The sequence below is a fragment of the Cricetulus griseus genome, chromosome 2 (assembly GCF_003668045.3).
Source record: "Cricetulus griseus strain 17A/GY chromosome 2, alternate assembly CriGri-PICRH-1.0, whole genome shotgun sequence".
NCBI classification, from domain to species: domain Eukaryota; kingdom Metazoa; phylum Chordata; class Mammalia; order Rodentia; family Cricetidae; genus Cricetulus; species Cricetulus griseus.
In genome coordinates, this window is record NC_048595.1 from 56,841,837 (window position 1) to 56,856,053 (window position 14,217).

The following is a 14,217-nucleotide window of genomic DNA, read 5'->3' on the forward strand; positions in this document are numbered from 1 at the left end:
TTGAAACTATTGGATAATGGACATAGAAGAAAAAATATTTTACCGATATAATGTATTTTTAATGATATCATAAAAGAAATTTCTCCACACCTCAAAAAACTAAATGCCTATCCAGGTATAATGGTCCTACAGAACTCCAATAGATATAACCAGAAAAGGAACTCCCAACAACAAATTGTCTTAAAATATTAAAAGCACAGAAGAAAGAAAGGACATGGAGACTTTCAAGAGACAAAGCACAAGTCACTTATGAGACAGGTCCATATTAATAATATTATTATTTACCAGAAAGTTTCAAAGCCAGGAAGGTTTAGAAAGATCTATTAAAAGTTCTGAAAGATCACAAGCAAGCAAGACTTGTCAAGCAAGACTATTTTACCCAGCAAAACTATCTATTAAAATGAAAGGGAAATAAAAATAATCTTACAAGATAAACACAGATTATATGAATTAATGACCAAATCAGACCTATAGAGGATACTAGAAGGAATTTGAAAAAAAAAAAAAAAAGGGCAAACACATCCAAGAGGTCACAAGTAACAACTAAACAATACCAGAATAGTCAATAATCAATAGAAGCCTAAGAAATCAACAAAATGGCAGGAATTAACACATTCCTTACAATAATAACACTAAATACTAATGGTTACAACACATAGCCTAGATTAGGTCAGAACACAAGAACACAGGATCCATCTTTATTCTACTCCCTCATCATTAACAATGGATACCTCATATACCTCATTTAAAGGGGAAAACATTGTAAACATGGTATTCTAAACTAGTATGAAACAATCAGGTATAGCTATTCTACTATCTGACAAAATAGACTTCAAACCAAAACAGTCAAATTGTAGGGGGAAGGTCACTTCCTTGTCATCAAAAATATAATACACCAAAAGAATATTAGAAGTCTAAATATTATGCACCAAACACAGGTGCACCAAATTTCATTTCAAAAATACTATTTGATATAAAACCACAGATTAACCCCAACACAGTGACAGAGGTGGACTCTCACCAATAGACCCAATATGTATATAAAAACTAAGCAAAGTATCAGAAAATTCTACCAACCAATATCTAAAATACCTCAGGTTTTTAAATGTATATTTTGGGATTTGAGAACAAGCTCTACAATCTTGTCCATGAATACAGAAAATTCCATTCTTCCATTTCAATCTGTATTTCTTTTATTTCTTTTCATTGTCATATTATTCTGTCTTGTATGCCTGACATATTTTCATGGTGAGGAGTCAGCCTGTCTTAAGTGACTGTGACAGCACCAGTAGGTTTCATATTCATGCTCTTTATAAGACTATGAAAGTCCATTTTTATCGTTAGTTTACTTGAAGATTTTTTTAAAGTTTTAACTTAATGTTGAATTTTTCTACACAAATTGATGATGCATTTTTTCTTTATTCCGTTGATATGATAAATGCATTGATTGTCAGATATTAAGCAAGATTATCAAACTTCATTTGATATGATAAAACCATTTTCCAGAACAGGAAATGATAAAATTCAGTTTACTGAGTTTCCATAGGGAATAGAAAATATGACAAAATTGAAAGTAAAGCAACCAGTTTTTGGCCTGCCTTCCTCTGCCCTGCTCAGTGACACCTGAGGCCAAGGGACTGCTCATGGCAGACCCCATCTGTGCTAGATCCAACACACCCAGAGATTTCCCAGTCCCCAGTACCAGTCCCGCCTCCATCCACAGAACTAGGTAAGCTTGGGCCTGTTTCCAGCCAGCCTTCCTCTGCCCTGCTCAGAGACACCTGAGGCCTGGAGACTGCTCAAGGCAGATCCCATCCCAGCAGGATCCAGAAACCCAGAAACTCCCAAGGCCCTGGTACCAGTCCTGCCTCCATCCAAACTTAACAAAGAAACAAAGGAACTAATAGAAGTTATTTCCCAATTGGGTTTAACAGTCATCTATAGAACATTCCATCCAGACACAAAAGAATATACCTTCTTCTCAGAGTCACGTGGAACCTTCTCTAAAATCAACTGCATACTTGGCAACATAGCAAACTTCAACAGATACAAAAAAATTAACATATCCCCCTGTGTCTTATCAGACCACCATGTTTTAAAGTTAGAATTCAACAAAAACACAAATTGCAGAAAACCGACAAACTCATGGAAACTGAACAGTGTGCAATTGCACCATTCCTGGGTCAAGGAAGAAATTTAAAACTTCCTAGAATTCAATGAGAATGAGGACACAACATACCCAAACTTATTAAGTGCCCACATGAAGAAACTGGAGAATAGTCACACTAGAGAATTAACAGCACACTGAAAGCTCTAAAACACAAAGAAGCCTATGCACCCCTGAGGAGTAGATGCCAGGAAATAATCAAATTGAGGGCTGAAATCAATAAAGTAGAAACTAGGAGAACAATGCAAAGAATCAATGAAACAAAGAGTTGGTTCTTTGAGAAGATCAACAAGATAGACAAACTTTTATCCAAACTAACCAAATGGCAGAGAGTGAACACACAAATAAAGAAAATCAGGAATGTAAAGGGGGACATAACAACAGACACGGAGGAAATCATAAGGTCATAATTTGAAAATGTGTATTCCTCAAAATTTGAAAATCTAAAGAAATGGACAATTTTCACTTACCAAAATTAAATCAAGAAAGATAAGCAACTTAAATAGACCTATAATCCCTAATGAAATAGAAGCAGTCATCAAAAGTCTCCCAACCAAAAAAAGCCCAGGGCCAGATAGTTTCAGTGCAGAATTTTACCAGAAATTCAAGGAACAGCTAATAACAATTCTCCTCAAAGTATTCCACACAGTAGAAGCAGAAGGGTCATTGCCAAACTCTTTTTATGAGGCTTCAATAACCTTGGTACCCAAGCCACACAAAGACACAACTAAGAAAGAGAACTATAGTCTGATATCCCTCGTGAACATTGATACAAAAAATAACTAAATACTGGCATGAATCCAAGAACAAATCAGAAAAATCATCCACCATGATCAAGAAAGCTTCATCCCAGGGATGCAAGGATGGTTCAACATATCAGACAGAGAAAGAAAACCCACATGATCATCTCACTAGATGCTGAAAAAAGCCTTCGACAAAATCAAACACCCCTTCAAAATAAAGGTCTTGGAGAGAACAGGGATAACAGGAAGAAACTTAAACATAATAAAAACAATATACAGCAAGCTAACAGCCAACAACAAACTAAATGGAGAGAAACTCAACTTGATTGCTCTAAAATCAGGGACAAGACAAGGCTGTCCACTCTCTCCATACCTCTTCAATATTGTCCTTGAAGTTCTAGCTAGAGCATTAAAATAACAAAAGGAGATCAAGAGGATACAAATTGGAAAGGAAGAAGTCAAACTTTCACTATTTGCAGATGATGTGATAGTCTACATAAGTGACCCGGAAAACTCTAGCAGAGAACTCCTATATATAAACACCTTCAACAAAGTGCCAGGATACAAGATTAACTCAAAAAAATCAGTAGCCCTACTATATACAGATAATAAATGTGCTGAGAAAGAAATCAGAGAAACATCACCTTTTACAATTACCACAAACAACATAAAATACCTTGGGGCAATGCTAACCAAAAAAGTGAAAGACCTGTATCATAAGAATTTTGGGTCTTTCCCTATGGAAGGCCTCATGCTCTGTGGGGAGCAGAAAGGGTATGGGATAGGTAGGGTGTTAGTGGGGAGCAGGGGAGAAGGAGGAGAGGGAACTGGGATTGACATGTAAAACAATCTTGTTTCTAATTCTAATTTTAAAAAATGAAAAAAAGAAGAATTTTGGGTCTTTAAAGAATGAAATTAAAGAAGATACCAGAAAATGGAAGGACCTCCCATGTTCTTGGACAGGTACGATCAACATAGTAAAAATGGCAATCTTGCCAAAAGCAATCTACAGATTCAATGCAATCCCCATCAAAATCCCAGCACAAAGGCCTTGAAAGAACAATTTTCAACTTTATATGGAAAAACAAAAGACCCAGGATAGCCAAAACAACCTTGCACAATAAAGAAACTCCCAGAGGCAATACCATCCTTGACTTCAAGCTCTATTATAGAGATATAGTCCTGAAAATAGACAGGTAGACTAATGGAATAGAGTTAAAAACCCTGATATAAGCCACCCACCTATGAACACCTGATTTTTGACAAAGTAGCTAAAGATATATAATGAAATAAAGAAAGCATCTTCAACAAATGGTGCTGGCATTACTGGATGCTGGCATGTAGAAGACTGCAGCTAGATCCATGTCTATCGCTATGCACAAAACTTAAGTCCAAATGGATCAAAGACCTCAACATAAATCCAGCCACACTGAACCTCTTACAAGAGAAAGTAGATGGTACCCTAGAACAAATTAGTACAGGAGACTGCTTTCTGGTTCATAACACCAGTAACACAGACACTGAGATCGACAATTAATAAATAGGACCTCCTGAAACCGTGAAGTTTCTATAAGGCAAAGGACACAGTCAAGAAGACAAAATGGCAGCCCACAGAATGGCAAAAGATACTCACCAACCCCACATCTAACAGAGGGATAATTTCCAAAATATACAAAGAACTCAAGAAGCTACTCTCCAAAACACCAACTAATTCAATTAAAAAGTGGGGTACAGAACTAAATAGACAATACTCAATAGAGGAATCAAAATTGGCTGAAAGACACATAAGAAAGTGTTCAATATCCTTAGCCATCAAGGAAATGCAAATCAAAACCACTCTGAGATACCATCTTACTCCTGTCAGAATGGCTAAAATAAAAAACACCAATGACAGTTTATGCTGGAGAGGATGTGGAGAAAGAGGAACACTCCTCCACTGCTGGTGGTGCCAACTTGTACAGTCACTTTGGAAATCAGTATGATGGTTCCTCAGGAAAATGGGAATCAATCTAACACAAGATCCAGCAATTCTGCTCTTAGGCATTTACCCAAAAGATGCACATTTGTACAAGGACATCTGTTCAATGATGTTCACAGCATTATTTGTAATAGCCAGAACCTGGAAGAAAACTAGATGCCTCTCAACTGAAAAATGGAGAAAATGTGGTACATTTACACAATGGATTACTACTCAGCAGAAAAAAGAAAAAAAAAAAAAACAATGGAATCTTGAACTAGAAGAAACCCTCCTGAGTGAGGTAACTCAGTCGCAAAAGGACAAAAATGGTTATGTACTCACTCATATATGGATTTTAGATCTAGAGCAAAGAAGTAGCACCCTACAATCCACAACTCCAGAGAAGCTAGGAAACAATGACCCTAAGACAAACAAACATGATCCCCCAGAGAAGGGGAAAGGGACAAGATCTCCTAAGCTAATTGTGAGCATGGTGGGAGGGGAGAGGGAGTCAGAAGAAGGAGAGGGGAGAAGAAAAGAGGAGAGGAGGACATGAGAGAACAGGAAGATCTAGTCAGGGGAAGAATAGAGAACAAAAAAGAGATACCATCATAGAGGGAGCCATTATAGGTTTAAAGAGAATTCTGGCAGTGGGGGAATGTCCAGAGATCTACAAGGTTGACCCCAACTAACAATCTAAGCAACAGTTGAGAGGCTACCTTAAATGCCCTTCTCTGATAATGAGATTGATGACTACCTTATATGACATCCTAGAGCCTTCATCCAGTAGCTGATGGAAACAGACACAGACACCCACAGCTAAACACTGAGCTAAACTATGGAATCCAGTTGCAGAAAGGAAGGAGTGATGAGCAAAGGGGTCAAGACCAGACTGAAGAAACCCACAGAAACAGATGACCTGAACAAGGGGGTGCTCATGGACCCCAGACTGATAGCTAGGAAAGCAGCATAGGACTGTTCTAGACCCCCTGAAGGAAGAGGTCAGTTTGGAGGTCTGGACAATCTATGGAACCACTGGTAGTGGATCAGTATTTATTCCTAGTATACAAATGGACTTTGGGAGCCCTTTCCACATAGAGGGATACTCTCTCAGCCTCTACACATGGAGAGGGCCTAGGTCCTGCTCCAAATGATATGACAGACTTTGAAGATCCACCATGGAAGGCCTTGCCCTCCCTGGAGAACAGGAAGGGGATGGCATAGGGGATAGGTGGGGAGCAGGTAGGAGGGGAGAGAGAGGGAACTGAGGTTGACATGTAAAAGAAGCTTGTTTTTAATTTAAATAAATTAAAAAATAAAGTAAATTGACCATATAAGTAAAGTTTCAGATCCTAATAGAAGGTAGATTGATTGGGGTTGTTCTCATTCCATCTATATTTACTACACAAGTTCCATGGATTTTTCAAACATTTTATACAATATGAAAAGATGGTATGCTACACTTTAATTGTGAAACCAAACAACAAATAAGATTCATTTTAAGCAGAAATAATTCCTTGATATGCACATAATATAAATTCAATGCTGTGTATGTTTTAAGTGTCTCGAATAAACATCAGCATGCACATATCTACCCAGCATCTTTTCACTAAAATGGAATATACAAATTTTATTTTTAATGGCATAATACTTGATTTTACTCTATGAATTTACTAAGTTTTAATCCTAGAAAAAAACCTTCTTCCTCCATTTTCTTTCTTTCATTGCATCCATTCTGAATTTTAACAAATCTAAGCCAATTTCAATATCATGTACTACTACAGCTCTCCTGAAACTTGACAGTCTTCCTCTGAGGTACATATGTGAATTGCATATGTAATGTTCAATATCTTTATACAACCATCCCAACCCCAAAATTATCATAATTCACTGATCGTGTATATATTTTAAAGGAACTCAGCTAAGTCATGGAAAAATTCACAGTGGGTCTCCCAACCCTCCAAGTCTTTGACTGAATATTTCATATATTCTTTAGAAAGGGTAGCACAAGTGTGAACTGCTTTCTCCTTAATTGTCAATATGTGACGGCTGAATATGCACAGGCAATTGACATGTGGCTCTCCCACTTGCTGCTCAGAAGGTTGAAAAGCAGCTGTCACCCCAATACTAGTGTTTAGATCAGAAGCGCAATCGGCCCAGGCAAGCACAGATTCCATTATGCCATCAGCCTTACCCCTAATCCTGCCATCCCACTGAGAAGGGCTGTTAGAGGCAGATCCAGCAAGGGGCCCAGCTGCAAGTTTTTCCTTAGTTTCCTGAGACCTGCCATCAGTGGCAATCTGCCTGGATGTCTCATGGGAAGCACTGGTCCACATCTTTCATCTACATACATTAAATCAAGCAGTTTTGTTTTTTAAATCACTTTAAATCTTCCCTCTTTGCCTTCTCTATCCCGTTATCCCTAGTGTTATTTATATATTTTTTTAAAATCTGTGCATCCGGTCTTTACAGATTTTAGCTTGGACTAACATTCTCCTGAGTTAAAAATCATTCAATACTTTGTTCATGTTTAGGGATAGTAGCTTTGCCAATTAATGTGTTCATTCCAGATTGCATTTAGCTAATGCCTTCCTTTACTTGAGCCAGCAGCTCACAGGATTGCAAAATTATTGCATCAGCTTGACTGTGATGCTTTGTTCACTTTTTAAAAATAAGCTTTTAAGGCTCCAGCAGTACCCTGTCTTAAAATGCTTTGTCATTTCCTAGTAGCTACATGGCCAAAGGAGTTGCGTAGTCTCAACTTAATCTCTTTGACTCTTCAGAGCTCTGCATACCATACCCATCTCCATTACCTCAGGAATTATTATTGGATTTAACCTTCTGCTCATTGAATTAGTGTCAGCTATCATTCTTGGTGTACATTTGTTAAATTCAATCTTTCCTATAGGGGAATGCCAGGCAGAGCAACGATAAGTGTATTAAATAGTCAGAGAGGGAAGACGGCAGAAACTGGGACTTAGAGTCACTGTGGAGAGATAAAGGGAACTAAGTTCATGTTTGCGGCTTCATTTCTTTCAAGGAAGCTACAATCACAGCAGGGAGTGTAAGCTTTATCGTCAGCCTTCCAGAGTGGAAGGAATGCTGAGTGAGTCCAGACTTTTACTAAAGTGAAAAGGTAATTGGTGTTTTTAGGTTTTGTCTATTTGTTTAGGTTTGGTTTTTGTTTTTGTCAGTGTTAGCACTAGTAATGGGAAAGCAACCATATGGGAAATTCTAAAACTTCAGGTCTTCTGTTAACCCTCAAAAAAAAGGAAAAGAAAGAAAGAAAAGAAAAGATGGGGGGAGGTGGGCATTAGCCATGAACACTTCCCTCCAGCAATGTGCAGTATCTTGGACTGCTGGGTCAGAAAAGAGGCAATCAAATCATGCTTAGCCACATGGCTCACAATATGGAGCCACCCTAATCTGCAAAGGTCTGTGAATAGGTTAGAGTGTGTTTGTACTGTGCTCTCCTGGGAAATGTCTGTGCCTGACTCAGGGCTACACTGAAAATGAGCAAACAAACAAACACCCAGAAAATGTGGCAAACCATTCCCCATAAGAGCTGGAATTGACAGAGGTAAAGCTCTGACATGCACGTGGCCCTGGGTTCAAATTCCTGTGCTGCAAAAGTAATAAAAAAGAATTATGTTTTGATTGAAAAAAATATTTCTCTTACAATATATTAAGGTATCCTTTCCCCTGACTCCTCACAGATCCTCCCATCTCCTCACCTACTGAAATCCATACCCTTTCTTGCTTGCTCTCATTAGAAAATAAGCAGGCATCTAAAAGAAACTGTTTTAATTCTTTTTACTACTTTTGCTCCTGGGTTAATCTACACAAACTGATGGCAAGGCTCTATTGCTAATGACAACACCTACATAACTCACTGAACATGGAGAAGTATCCTGTGCCTATAATCTTCATGCCTACTGACTAGTATTCATGATACTGGAAGGTACTCTGCACACTACCAGAAGAGAAAGGTAACCACCAACCCAACTACAAAATCTACCATAGATACATACCTGTTGCAATATTGGTACAAATACTGTGGTAGTAACACACTATCTGATTAGATTTAAGACCTATTCAATGAGATGGAACCCATCCCAACACTTCTTTGTAGCCAAGAACCTGAGACTATAATATAAAGACCTCAGGGAAAAGCACATACTCTTGTATACCACTGTTCTGCTAAAAAACATAGCAATAAAATTTACTCTTAAAGGCATTCGCTATGCTCATAGATCAGTGCCTTGCTCATAGATCAGTGCCTTGCTCAGCCATCATCACAGAAGCTTCCTCATGCAGTAGATGGGAACTAATACACAGACCCATAAACTGGGCGATGTGTAGAGTAACAGACTTTCGAATAGTCAGTCCTAGATAGAATGTCTCCATCAAATCCCTCTCCTTGGGGCTCATTGTACTCTGCAGGAGAAATAGAAGAAAGATTGTAAGAGTCAGAGGTGATGAATAACACAAAGGTAGCCAAGCTTTCTAAACACTACAGGACTGGTAAACATATGAACTCTCGGAATTATTTTTTTAATTGCAAGTACAGATGAATAACCAAAGCCTTCTCAGTTAGCCATCAGAATCAAGAACCATCCTATTCAAAATCAATTTAAAAAGCCTAATTTAGGTCTGACCTAAAAGACCTGTCGAGAAAATCCCACTCATTCTACCAACTCTTCCAAAAACTGAGAGTTTGTTGATAATAGAAACTTCCAGAAAGATCCATAAACCCCAAATGCAAAGTGAAATTCAAACTTACCAAATATCCAGAAACATGATCTGGCATGTCCAATGAAAGGAATCTAGAAGCAAGGCACATATGCAATAAGACTAAGTGAAATTTAAAGTAGGCTACTTTCATTACATTTCCCTTTAAGCTTGGTTCTCTAAAGAATTAGTTCCTGGAGGGGCAAAACAATGTATTTTAGCTCCAGGAAGAGAGAATTGGGCATCCTAACATGATGTTTCTTTAACATTTCTTCCAGCGTTCCTGAGCACAGAAAAACAGCCTTGGAGGACAAAAATCCTGGGAAGAGGTCTTGAATCACACAGAGATGCAAAATCCACATTGGTCACCTACAAATAAAGATTAGGATCAGAACAAGAAAGAGGAAGAGAGTGAGTGACACAGAGGGGAAAGCAGGGAATGCTGAGATCTCCGAGGCTTTCCCAACTCAAGTGAACAACATTCAGGCTAGAGTCTCCTGGAAATCAATGACTGATGGGGGAAGTGCTTCTGTGTTAGTGTTTGTCTTACTGGATGATAAATAAAATACTGTTTGACCAATGAGGCAGCAAGTTAGACAGGACTAGGAGTCAAAGAGGATTCTGGGAAATGTAGTAGAGAAGTGGTGATCCAGGCAGGAAGTGACATAGCAAGGAGACTCATATTTAAGCAAGGAGAAAGAGGAAGTGTCCCTTTTCCCCTCCACTCTTCCAACAGCAACACAATGTGATCCACCGGCAAGGAAGGACACCAATGGAAGGTATCCAATAAGATAAATCATAATAAAATATATAGATTTATGATAATTAAGACTGAGCTAATGATGAGAAGCCTAGTCATTGGCCAAGCAGCATTTGTACCTAATATAAGTTTCTGTGTATTAATTTGGGCCCTAACTCGGGTGGGTAGCTGGTGAAAAGCACACACGTGGCTTTTGGCAGAAAGATTTATCGTAACAAATGACCACCAAAGCCACCTAGAGCCAGTGATTTCCAGGTTGTTTGTTTCGTGATTACAGGATGAATTTCATGGAAATCAGGAGAGTGTACTTTTAGAAAGTTTATTATAGGGTAGGAGCTTATGAAATTAAAAGCAAGCATAACATCTATTTAGCAACAGCAGGGGGGACTTTGACCTTCATAGGATTTATGGAAGACACAGAGTTGAGGCATGGGGAGGGGAAGTGCCCACGATACTTAGCATCCATGAGATGTCTGTGCCCTTTCCACACAGGTATGTGAACAGGAATCTTGGTTTCACCCTTACCTACAGCTTCCAGGAAGCTCTGCTAAGATAATAAAAATACCACAATATAAATCAGTGTCCCCCAGTCATGTGTATTTCTGGCCTTACACCAGGACAGAAGCAAGAACACTTCTAACTTCTGGCCAAGAACAAGAATCGAGGTACTTATCCTTAAATTCTATGACAGGTTTTTATCTCCTGTTCTCATGAATGAGAAGAATCAGTGTTATATGGAGGCTAAGGGCAAGGCAAGAAAATCTCATTCTGTTCACAAAACTGTGATTAAAAAAAATCAGCATTTTGATGACTTATTTTTGTTAAGGGATGGTGACTAGGAAAGTTTAGACATCTGTAATGTTATGTAATTTAAATACATTTTGTATTTGTTTTGTAAATGTTTTCAGTGGTTGTTGTTGCTGTTTCTCTTGTCCTCTCTAGTAACTGTAAGAAGGAGTAGTCTATGGGTCTGAAGAGATGGCTCAGAGGCATTTCAAGAGAACTTGCTGCTCTTCTATAAGATGTGGATTTGGTTCCCAGCACCTCTATGGCAGCTCACAACTACCTGTAACTCCAATTCCAGGGGATGGGATTCCTTCTTTGGTAATCCACTCATGTGGTGCATATGCATGCAGGCAGGCAAATATTCATACACAGAAAAATTTTAAAGTAAAATGTTTTTAAACATAAGAAAAAACGAATAATCTACCAAGGACATGAGGGAGAAAATGCTTAGTAATAGGGGAATTGGAGTCAGAAAACAAAAGTTTTCATATCAAATTGTCCATCCTTGACAATGTGGTGGTTTGGAAGAAAAGGGCTCCCATAGGGAGTGGCACTATTAGGAGGTGTGGCTCTGTTGGAGTAGATATGGCGTTGTTGGAGGATGTGGCGGTTTGAGGTCTCTTATGCTCAAGCTATGTCCAGTGTCACATTTCACTTCCTTTGGCCTGTGGATCAAGATGTAGAACTCTCGGTTCCTTCTCCAACATCATGTCTGCCTGCATTCTGCATGTCCCGCCATGTTAATAATGGACTGAACCTCTGAACTGTAAGCTGCCACCTCAATGAAATGTTTTCCTTTATAAGAGTTGCTGTGGTCATGGTGTCTTTTCATGGCAATATAAACCTTAATTAAGACAAATAACACCACCTATTCTTTAAAAAGAGGTACAAGGATTTTTTTTTTTCATTTGTGAAATAGCAAAGGTTATTACAGGTGAGACAGGGGCTTCATGGTAACTCACTGACAGAAGGAAACACTAATGCATCTGCCTTGCCAACAAACACCAAGAGTCTTAAAATGTGTGACACTTCAATACAGTAATGTACTGGGATTCCCTCCTAATAACTTAAGATAGTAAGATGGGAAAGTTTCATTTAAAAAGACATTCATCACAGTACTTACCATAAGCAAATAAATGCATGTTGTAATACAGACTGTAGTCATGAAATATTTATGCAGACAGTAACGTAAAAAAAATGTAAGTATGACATACTGCCAGATATAAAACAGGGCACTAAACTTTATACAAAGAAGAAGCCCAACAACACTTTTGAAGTTACATACTAGCAAAGGCCAGGAAAGGAAGCAAACTGCACTATCTAGTTTATCTCTAATGCATATTGCTTTCCTTTATTTGTTAATGTTCATATTTCTACCTTTCCCTAATAAGTATAAGTTGTATATTAAAAACAAAGATCTAAGAAAGAAAGGAGAATAAAAAGCTTAAGAGAGATCAGGAGTAAACAGTAGCTGCCTCATGAGCCACACCAATGCTGCTTTCCTACCAGAGTTAAAACAACATATATTCATACAGTGGTTATGCAACATTTGATGGCAGGCTTCTACATCAAAGCACAAAATCCATCTTGGTACCACTAAGATAAAAATGTTTCAGATGAGCTAAAACACAATGAATTAAGGAAATAAAGAAGTAACATTGAATAAGTGGCGATGGGAGCCATAAGCCTCCGTAAGTCTCCTAAGCAGATGTCAGCATTGTCGCCTAGACACCTCCATTAGTGCTTGGCATTCTTAAGTTATAGCTGCAAGATGGGCACTATTCTCTTTTTTTTTTCTTTTTGAAAACCTCTGATTTATTTATTTTTAAGTTTTATTTATTTTTACTTTATGCATTTGAGTATTTTGCCTGCATTTATGGATGTGCACCATATGCATTCCTAGTGCCTAGGAAGATCAGGAGGCAGATTCCCCAAAACTGGAGTTGCAAATGATTATAAATTACCATTTAGGTGCTGAAGGAGGGCATGTCAAACATGGGTCCTCTGCAAAAGCAACAGGTGCTCTTAACCACTGAGACATTTCTCTAGCTCCCCTTCCTTTTATCTTTTACTTATTATTATTAATTAATTTGAGATTCGTGTGTGTGTGTGTGTGTGTGTGTGTGTGTGTGTGTGTGTGTGTGTGTGTAAGTACAGGCAAACATATGCTCTGTTGTTTATGTGTAGGTGCTGACAACTTTCAGGAATCAATTTTCTCCTTCCACTGTAGATTCCAGGGATTGAATGCAAGACACCAACCAGGTTTTTGTACTTAGTGGTTTTACCCACTGAGTCATCTCACTGACCTATGTTATCCTCTTCTAACAGATGAAAAAGAATGACTGAGATAGATTGAAAAACATGCCCAAAGTTACAATGAATCCATAGGTTAGAGAAGTCTTTGCATTTTGTATGCTACCCAAACCTGAAGATGCTCTGAGTGAGCCCAGCATTCAGGTTCTGTTTAATGTCCTGCTGTTAGACAAGTTTTCAGAGAGAAAGCTCACAGCAGAAAGATGTGTTAGTATAATGTTTTTATTTTAATATAATCTTTTTTTACTAATTCTTTGAGGATTTCATACATGCATATAAGACAGATTTTAAGCTCTCAGTTTGCGATGGAACACAGAGTATGTACAGGTGAAGCCAAGGAATATGTGAAGTTAGAGAAATTAAGGTCATTAAAACAAAACCAGGTATCTCATATGAAGACAATAAGCAAAAGTTTTGACTGTATCTCAGGATTGGACACACCCCACCCATCTCAGGCTCAAAGAGCAATTTTAATGAATGTGAAAGACTTTAGTTTTAAGGATAAATCTTCAGGGTTCTTGCTCACACAGGCCACCTAGAAAGATGTGTCCTCCTATCCAATCATCAGGCACTCAGACACCCCTGTATTCCATGGCCCAAGGCAAGTGGGGAGTAAGGCAGGTGCTGCTCAAGCTGGCAGCAGCCCTAGTTATGGATGCTGTACTTAAGATCTGCAAGCATATGGAAAGTAAGAGTCATAGGCTTACAGAGGCTTCAGCCAGATTTCTAAGGAAGGCCAAACACTGTGGGAAGCTTTGAG